At 46.6% G+C, this 9,799-nt stretch overlaps 2 pseudogenes; one reads left to right on the top strand and one right to left on the bottom strand.

Moving 5' to 3' along the window:
- Window positions 1-855: 855 nt before the first annotated feature.
- On the bottom strand, window positions 856-3,126 carry LOC136471959 (serine carboxypeptidase-like 34; annotated as a pseudogene).
- A 356-nt stretch (window positions 3,127-3,482) lies between these two features.
- Window positions 3,483-8,047, top strand: LOC136469040 (uncharacterized; annotated as a pseudogene).
- The last annotated feature ends 1,752 nt before the right edge of the window (window positions 8,048-9,799 follow it).

Raw genomic sequence — 9,799 nt, 5'->3', positions numbered from 1 at the left:
AAAAGAAAAGAAAAAAGAAAAAAAAAACCTTTAGTCCCGATTGGTATTACCAACCGGGACTAAAGGGTGCCGGCCCCGTGGCATGTCAGGAGGCACATTTAGCCCCGGTTGGTGTTACCTTTAGTCCCGGTTCCTGACCCGGGACTAAAAGACCCCCTTTAGTCCCGGATGCTTGCTCCTGGGTGGGGAACCGGGACTAGAGGGGGTTCCCCACCGGGAGCAAAGCCCGTCTCTGTACTAGTGAAGTTTCAGACTTAGTTGGAGAACAGCTCTTTTAGGAACAGACGGGTTGCATGCTCTTGCATCTGTTGGGTAGGTGTCCTCTCCCTTTAGTCAATGGTCTCCATTGCACAAGACTAAAAAAAATTAAGGTGGTAAGTTTCAGACTTAGTTGGAGAACAGCTTCCCAAATCCAGATACTAACCGTTTCCTCTGTACCTCTATTAGGAACACAACTCAAAAGAAGCCATTATCGATTGCTTTAAAAGAATGTTGAGCCAGTCCTAGGTAAGTCCCAATTATGAGTTCAGCGATATAACAAGGATTATATTGATTTGTTTTCCACACGAGCTATGTTTGGCATAGGTGAGGTGGGGGTTCTATTTTTTACGAGGTTAGCCAAATAATTAAAATAATAGATAAAATCTTGTCGGATTTTTTTAGGAGGTTAGCCAAATAATTAAAATAATAGATAAAATCTTATCAGATTTGTGTCAACAGCAACAGCAATTAAATCGCTAATAATAACGATAGATAGAGCAGGACGCAGAGGAAGATATTCATCCAAACCACTATCTCGCGCAGCTGATTTATTCATGTAACAAATTGACTCGCAACTGATGATTTATTCATGTAACAAAATGAATGTCCTGCTAGTTGCTTGGTCCAAAAGCTTTATTTATTGCTGAACCTACTAGCGTACGTGTAACTAACCAATCTAGCTAGCTATTAACTCAAACCAACCACTACTATCGTCTACTAGCTATTAACCCAAGCATGCAAACCCTGATCGATCCATCATATATATTTCACAGTATCTAGACGACAGGCTTGGCCGGCATCTCGTCGCCGGCGAGGAAGTGCGCGAAGACCTGGCTGGCCTGGACGGGGGTGATCATGGGTACCATGTGTCCGGCGCCGCGGATGGTGACGAGGGTGAGGCCGTCGTAGACGAGCGTGTAGCCGCCGACCTGGTCGGTGGTGAACCACTCGCGCCACTCCTTGACGGTGGCGAGGCCCAGCTTCCGCAGCGCGTACCGCGTCGAGGTCACCGGCACGCGGTCGTCCGTGTCGCCGCTGAACACCCACACGCGGAGCTTGGCGTCCACCAGATGCTTGATGGCCGGCAGCGTCGACGGCGGCGAGTCCGTCCAGTTGCTCAGCGCGTCGCTGCAGGGCTCCCAGTTGTAGGGGATCCCAGTGACGTTGGCGTGCAGCGCCTTCTGCACGTCGGCGCGGTTCAGGTAGTCGAACACGTGGTAGTCCACGCACGGGTCGTACGTGTTGTACGGCATCCCGCGGTGAACCTTCTGCATAGGGTACAACACACATAAAATATCAGGCATCAACTACTCCTTGCATGCGTTGCTTGTAGTTGTTGTAGGCGATCGACAAAATAGAAAACATATACTATCTTACAGCGAGCGGCGTGTCGGCGAGCTTCCATGAGCGTCGGGAGGAGGAAGAAGATGAGTTGGTGCGGCTGGCAGTTGGCCATGGCGTCGGTGCACGCCGGGGTGTAGAGGCTGTAGAGGTCGATGTCCCGCATGACGGCGAAGAAGTCGCTCCAGGCCTGTTCGCACTTGTCGTTCTCGTTGCCGTCGTCGGGGAAGGTGCACTCCTTCTTGATGGCGCCATACACCTCGTCGGAGATGACGGCGTGGTCCCACGCGTAGTCGGCGAGGCCACGGTCGTCGGAGCTCGAGTCGATGGCCGCGTTGCCGATCATGATGCCCTTGAGGTTGATCCGATCCTTCCTGTGTGCCTTCTTGTTGCCCTCCAAGATCTTCACGCCAAGCTGAGGAATGTAGTGCCCTGCATGCCATGCATTCATCCATTGCTCCATGAGTGATGGATCTAGATATATCAGCTATATAGATAGATACGTGTGTGCCTGCCATGCATGCATAATCTGCAACAACATGTATATATACATACCCGCGTAGCTCTCCCCGGCGAGGTAGAAATCGTGGCCCTTGAACTGTGGGAACCTCTTGAACCAGTTCAAGAGGAAGGCATGAGCGTCCGTTGCTTCAGTTCACAGGGAGATGCATGAATAATGTCAGTACTCAGAAATGAAAAGGACGATCGATCGATCTACGATGAAGAACATGGATGTATGTATACCGGTGAGCTCATCGCCGAATTGGCTGAGATCCTTGGTGGTGTTGGTGTAGGAGAATCCAACGCCTGCTGGGGAGTCGACGAACAGGAGGTTGGCCTCTTTGTTCCATGAATTAGGGTTGAGGCTGATCTCTGGCTTCCCTTCTGCACCAAGAATGGACCCAGCTCCTCCAGTGCTCCATATCCCACCGACGAGCATCCCGGTCCTGCATGTATGCACACCGATCCAATAGGGAATGCATCAAACAGATCCATCCGTCGCCTACGTACGTGATACGGTAATAGAACAAGTTAAATGATCGGAATGGTAAGTGTAGATTAATCTATAGATAACAACCATATGATGAGAAACTGATGAACAATGAACAGATGAAATATGCATGCAAATAGATCTACGTACTGCTAGCAACTGATGAATAATGAATAGATATGCTTGCAGATCGATCTACTGCAAGCAGTAGGCAACAACTAACGTAACGTACAGCCGTACCTCCGTTGAGCCAGAACACGAGGGGCTTGTTCTCCACGTCGTGCGTGGCCTCGAAGAACCAGTAGAAGAGGGCGCGGCCGTGGGACTCGTTAGCCGTCACATAGCCGGCGAACTGCTGGAACCCGACCTCGGATGGCTGTCCCGGCAGAGTCTCCACCCGGTCAGCTTCCTGACGGTCAAACACATCCACATAAGGATCCCGGTGGCCCTTGCGGTGCTGCCTCACGGCCTCCGCGGCCGTCCATGCGGCCGGCGACGACGAGAACCACGAGCAGGAGTTTTGTCAGCGACATGCCTACGGTTGTTTGCGTCCGGTGCTACTGATGATCCCTTGAGATGACCAACCACATATTTATATAGGCAGGCGTACGTGGTAGGCCGCCGGGCTAAGGTTACGTTGAGCGATATCTGTCTAACAGATAAGGATGTTTGTTTGAGATACTGTAGAGAGTTCGTTTGGATCTCATTAGAATCTCTCATCTCTCGCAACTAATAAAAAGATTAGGTTCGTACCCGTGCGTTGCTACGGGACAGCTAAATATACTAAAAACATAAGGATCAGCATGATAAGATAACAATACTGTAAAATTAAATACCAACGTTTAAGTGATGTTTACTCCAAAAGGCAAAGCTCGTGAAATGGAGTCGCATGGCCCTCTCCTTCCGCGCCACCCGGCGTTCTCCTTCCGTGCTGCTCGGCTCATCTGCAATGGAGTCGTCTCCCCAAGCAGGAGACGTTGCGAGCAGCAGTACACTTGCTGATGGAGAGGAGTCGATACACGCATTGATACTGGCGGCGAGGGAGGGCGAAGGTTTATTACAGTAGCGAAGAATCTGATGGGGTTCGTAGGTGGCACCATTATATGATGTCGATGAGCCCTTTGCAGCCGGGCGAGGACGTGGGACGGGGGTCGCGCGAGGCGCTGATCGCCGGTGGGGGTGGTCTTGGCAGCGGGCAAGGCGAAGAATTGTCTGGGGGGATGGTGCAATTATAATCTGATAGAAAATAGAAACGTTAGCCTGTGATTGAGCACGATTGATTTTGGTTTCTATCTCTGTATCTCTTGATTGAGCGAGATTGGTTTTGCTTATGTGTATCTTGATTGAGCGAGATTGGTTTTGGTTTTAAAGATGGAAACGTCAGGTACCCTGTGCATGCATGCGATTAATTTTGGTTTCTATATCTACTTATTGATTATGATTCGTGAACACCTGTTTTTTCTTGGAAACAAAGCACTAGCATGCGCCCTCATATATTTATGTATTTCACCATTTATTTTTATACAGGAAAACATATACATAATGTATTTCACCATTTATTTTTATACAGGAAAACGGAATGTATTTCACCATTTATTTTTCTATAGGAAAATATGTCATGGTGACATCATCATGACATCACCTATCTTCAAGCTCACGCATCATCTCCGTAGACCGCGAACGATGGAAGGGCGATGGTGGGGCGGCCGCTGGGGTGCTCGTTGACGACGGCCACAACTGTGAGCGCCAATGCCACGGGGACGGTGCACCGGCACCAATGTGTGATCGCCCGCGGTTGCGCGATCGCGGCAGGGGGCGGCGGGGATTGGTGAGCGTGAGCAAGCACCTCTCTTCCCTTCCCCGACGCACGAACAACGGAGGCAATGAGCGATCGCCTCTCTTCCCTTCCTCGGTAGGAGTTCACTACGCCAGATTCTTACTGTAGGAACGGGGGCATTTTTACTGTAGGGGCGGCTGGGGTTGGGGGCGCCCCTACAGTGGGCGTCCTCGGCCCCAGCAGCCCAGCCGCCCCTACAAATGTCTCTGTAGGGGCGGCTGGTAACCTGAGCCGCCCCTACAGTTGGGGCTGATCTGTAGGGGCGGCTCAATCACCAGCCGCCCCTGCAGCAGATGTCACTGTAGGGGCGGCTGGTAACCTGAGCCGCCCCTACAGTTAGGGCTGATCTGTAGGGGCGGCACAATCACCAGCCGCCCCTGCAGTTCTTACTGTAAGGGCGGCTGAATCACCAGCCGCCCCTACTGATGGCGCACGAATAAATAGCAGCCACCCTCTTCTTCCACCTCGGGACACTCTTCTACACACAAAAAAAAAGATTGGGAGGCCTTGGGCTCCTCCTAAAAATTGCTCTACTAAGGGGGGAGGTTTTGATCTCAAATCCTTTGGTGGAGAGGCTCTAAAAGGTAAGGAAATACGTCTCCAACTCTTTATTTAAGTTTAATTCGTTGGTTAGTGAGTAATTTGATTTGAGGTTTTCTCTCTCTTTCATGGAGCTTGAGCTAGTTATGAGTGAAATTAGACCCTAATTTTCACTATACTAGGATAAATTAGGTAGGAAAGTAAGATTGCACCCTTTATTAGTACATCTTTGTTGATTTTAGTGTAGTATTAGTGAAGTTTGATGCATGTGTCATGAAACCCTATATCTAGATCTAGGATTTTGTTTTTTTTTCTTTTTCAATTTTTCCTTTATGTGACTAGAGTTTGCATGTAGGTGAATGTGTAAGATTTTAATTGTTGCTAATATGTAAAATACCCTCTACCATGGCTACTAATTATCATTTAATATTTATTTTGATTCCTTTCTATAATGTGTGTTTTTAATTAGTTATGGATAAATAGGCCATTAATTAATTATCCTCTACCATGAAATTGGAGTGGAGTTTGCATGAAATGTAGTGGATGAAATATTAAATGTTGCTAATTGTTTTATTTGAAATTGTTTATTTGAACCAATTAATTTATATTTTAAAATATTTATGCATTAATAGTCAATTAATTAACTATCCTCTACTACCATGGTGCGTGTCTCAGGTATATACAATTATTCTCGAGTAATATTCTTTCTTTGGTTATTTTGTTTCTATTAGATGGACTACAGGAACTCTTGGATGTATGGTTTGTTAAGACACGATGCTCTTTTCCGTGATGAGGTGGACAAATTCATCAAAGCCGCAGAGAAGCATGCAGCGACGTTGAAAGAGAATAGCGACACGATTATTTGTCCCTGCAAAGATTGCAAGAACCTTATTACATTTCGAGATGTGAGTACCATCAAAGAACATCTTATTAGAAGAGGATTTGTTTCGGACTACACAATGTGGATTCATCATGGTGAAACAGTGGTTGTTGATGACAGCGATGATGATCTAGCTGATGAAGCTGAAACCCAAGCATACTTGTCCCGATTCACAGACGATCTTGAGCAACAAATGGATCGTAACTATGGTAATCAACAAGGTGGTGGCTTTGGCAATCAACAAGGTGGTGGCTTTGGCAATGAACAAGGTGGTGATGATGCTGATGGTGCCAGCAATGATGGCGAAGCATGTGAGGGGGATGCAGATGATGGTGACAACTTGGACGAAATGCTTGGGGCCTTTGGACCAGAAATATTAGAAAAGAGCAAGAGAGGTCTAGAAAATCTTGAGAGGGTGACAAAAGCATCGAAGAAGACTGTGTATGATGCTGAGAAGGGTTGTCCGACATACTTCACACTGCTACGTTTTGTGCTTGAGCTACTCATCCTGAAGGTTAAGTACGGCTGGTCGGACTGCAGTTTTGATGATCTGTTGTGCCTCATGTCACGGTTGCTCCCACGGCCAAACACAGTTCCCACCAACACATACCAAGCGAAGAAGGTTATAAGTCCACTCACATTGGGGGTTGAAAAAATCCATGCATGCCCCAACCACTGTATCCTTTTTCGACGTGGCACATCGTTCGAGACTTTAGATACATGTCCTAGGTGTGGGGCTAGTCGATACAAGAACAATGACCTTCAAAGTGGGGTGGAAGCCTCCACAGGAAAGAGGAAGAAGGGTGGGAAGAAGGTGGTGCAAGAATCTCAGCCCCCAGAGGAAACTCCATTAGGCAACGATACAAATAAGAGAAGAATACCTGCCTTGGTTATGTGGTACTTGCCAGTGATCGACCGCTTAAGGCATATGTTCCTAAACCCTAAGGAAGCCGCACTGATGACATGGTGGGATGATGAGCGCAAGGTGGATGATGATACGATCGCACACCCGGCCGATTGTAGCCAGTGGCAAGCGTTCGATGCCAAGTACAAAGTAGAATTCAGTGATGACCCATGGAATGTACGGTTCGGCTTGAGCACTGATGGAATGAATCCCTTCAATGAGAGGATGACCGACCACAGCACATGGCTAGTCATCTTGACCATGTACAACCTCCCAATGTATTTGTGTCAGAAGAGGAAGTACCTTCTCCTCACCATTCTTATCTCTAGCTCCAAACAACTAGGCATTGATATAGACGTGTTCTTGGAGCCTCTGATGCAAGAAATGGAGAGGCTATAGAGGTATGGGGAGCCGATGTACGATGCGTTCCGGCGGGAGGATTTCATATGCAAAGCAATAATATTTGTTACTACCAATGATTACCCCGCGCTGTTTGCCCTGTCTGGACAGTTCAAAGGCAAGACTGGATGCTTAGTCTGTTTGGATGGTACTAAATGGGTGTTCCTAGATGGATCTAGGAAGATAGTTTACATAAGGAATCGGCGCTTCTTAAAGACAGGTCACAAGTACCGCGGCAAATTATACCTAAGATACTATGGCAACATCCTGGAGGATGAACCCCCTCCAGAGAGACGTCATAATGGAGAACATGTGTTCAGAATGGTCCAAAACATACACGTCATCTATGGAAAGAAGAATCCAGATGGAACGATCAGAGATAGAAGCACACCTCCCATCGAAGGTGTACCATTCAAGAAGCAATCGATCTTCTTTCAGTACCTACCTTATTGGCCAGACTTGGAGGTCCCCCATGCCATTGATGTGATGCACGTGCAGAAGAATGTCTTTGAGAGTCTCATGGCTACCTTGATGGAAACGGGCAAGTCAAAGGATGGTCTCAGATCACGGAAAGACATGGTGCAGCTGAACATGATGTGGGAGCTTTGGCCGGTACAACAGGATAATGGCAAGTACAGTCTTCCCGCGGCTAGCTTCAACCTAACCCTAAAAGAGAGGAGAGCTATATGCAATTTCCTTAGGGGGGTCAGAGTGCCGACTGGGTTTTCGGCGAACCCGAAGAAGCTAGTGTCGATGAAGGACCTATCATTAACATACTGCAAGGCTCACGATTGTCATGTGATGCTGACAGTGTTCCTACCAATTGCAATCAGGGCTATAAAGCCAGAGTTCCTAAAGATGGCCATCACCCGCATGTGCTACTTCTTTTCGAAGATCTCACAGAAGACGATTTGCAGGCAAGAGCTGAGTGACCTACATGAATTCATGGTGGAGACCCAGAACCAGCTAGAGATTTGTTTACCTCCTGCTTTTTTTGATATAATGGTACATCTCATGATTCACCTGGTACATCAGATCGAGGCACTGGGCCCTAGCTTCTTGCATGAAATGTGGTCCTACGAGTGGTTCATGTCGGTTCTAAGCTGATACGTGCATAACCGAACACACCCAGAGGGCTCCATGATAGAGGGTTACAATTCCGAAGAAGTCGTCGAGTGCTGCCAAGAGTGGCTAAAAGTACAGAGAGAGATTGGTAATCTCGATTCTCGTCACAAGGGAAGGCTAGCTGGGAAGGGCACAAGTGGTAGGAAAGTGTTCCTTGACAATGATTATAGAGAGGTGAGTCGGGCGCATTATAGTGTCTTGCAGAGTATGGCAGTGATGCAACCGTACATTGATGAACACATGGCTATCATTATGGCCGAGAAGAATGGCCGTTCAGATTATTGGGTCATGAAACAACATAAGCAATGCCTGACATCATGGTTGAAGGACCAGAACATACAGCCTGGAGAAACCATAGATTCTATTACCATCAGTCGGTTGGCGGCCGGGCCATCGAAACAGGTGACGTCTTGGAATGCTTATGACATCAATGGGTACACATACTATACCGACACAAAGGACAGGAAATCTGTGAATCAGAACAGTGGCGTCGGAATAGAGGCTCTCGATGGAGTGGGGCGAAAGGTCCTGTACTTTGGCATAATTGAAGATATATGGGAACTTGACTATGGAAGGGATATAAAGGTGGCCCTATTTCGATGCCGCTGGATCAAGCAACATCAATTCAATGAGATCGGACAGAGAGTCGTCGACCTCCAGAATGTAGTCTACCAGGATAACCCTTGGGTGCTCGCTGAACGTGTCGCGCAAGTCTTCTATATGCCTGACCCGCAAAGTAACCTCTCCCCAAAGAAGAAGACAAAGCACGTGGTGGCCTCCGGGAAACAACATATCATCGGAGTTGATGGCGTGGACGATGTTGAAGCTTACAATAAGTGCAATGAGATGCCGCTATTTACAGACTTTTGTAAGAAGATCGAGGCTGTGGAAAAGAACCTGCCCAAAGATGTATTGCCATGGGAACGAAAAGATGTCAAGGGGAAAGTTATCACGGTGGGCTAGCTAGTTTATGTAAGTATGTCAGTGTTAATAAGACTACATTCATGTATGTGTATGTGAGACTACATTCATGTATGTAAGACTACATTTATGTATGTGTGTTTAAAACTACATTTATGTGTGTGTTTGAGACTACATTCACATATGTTTGTGTGAACAATGTGTACTAAGAATTTTTTTCCTAAAATTTTCTAAAATCATGCGCTATCAATTTATTTTGTTGGTTTTGTCAATATATACATATGAAAAGTTTGAGCAATTTAAATTTTGAATTTAAAAAAAAATACAACTTCAGACAAGATTTTGGTACCCCAAATGATTTCAGCTGAAAAAGTGATAAATACCAAAGTTGAATAACTCATCAAGATCTACAACTTTTGTATTGGTCATTTCTTCATATGACAAAGTGGTAATGACATTGTTCACAAATGTGACACATCTTTCGTAAGGTTTTATAAACTATATGAGACATGTGTAAGTTTAGTGAACAATGTATGCTAAGAATTTATCAAATGAATAAATAACCAAAATAAAAGTTGTAGATATTCATGAGTTGAACAA

This window comes from Miscanthus floridulus, chromosome 8 (assembly GCF_019320115.1).
Source record: "Miscanthus floridulus cultivar M001 chromosome 8, ASM1932011v1, whole genome shotgun sequence".
Taxonomy (NCBI): Eukaryota; Viridiplantae; Streptophyta; class Magnoliopsida; order Poales; family Poaceae; genus Miscanthus; species Miscanthus floridulus.
Note: the sequence above shows the minus strand (reverse complement) of the source record. Positions and strands in the feature narration are given on the sequence as shown.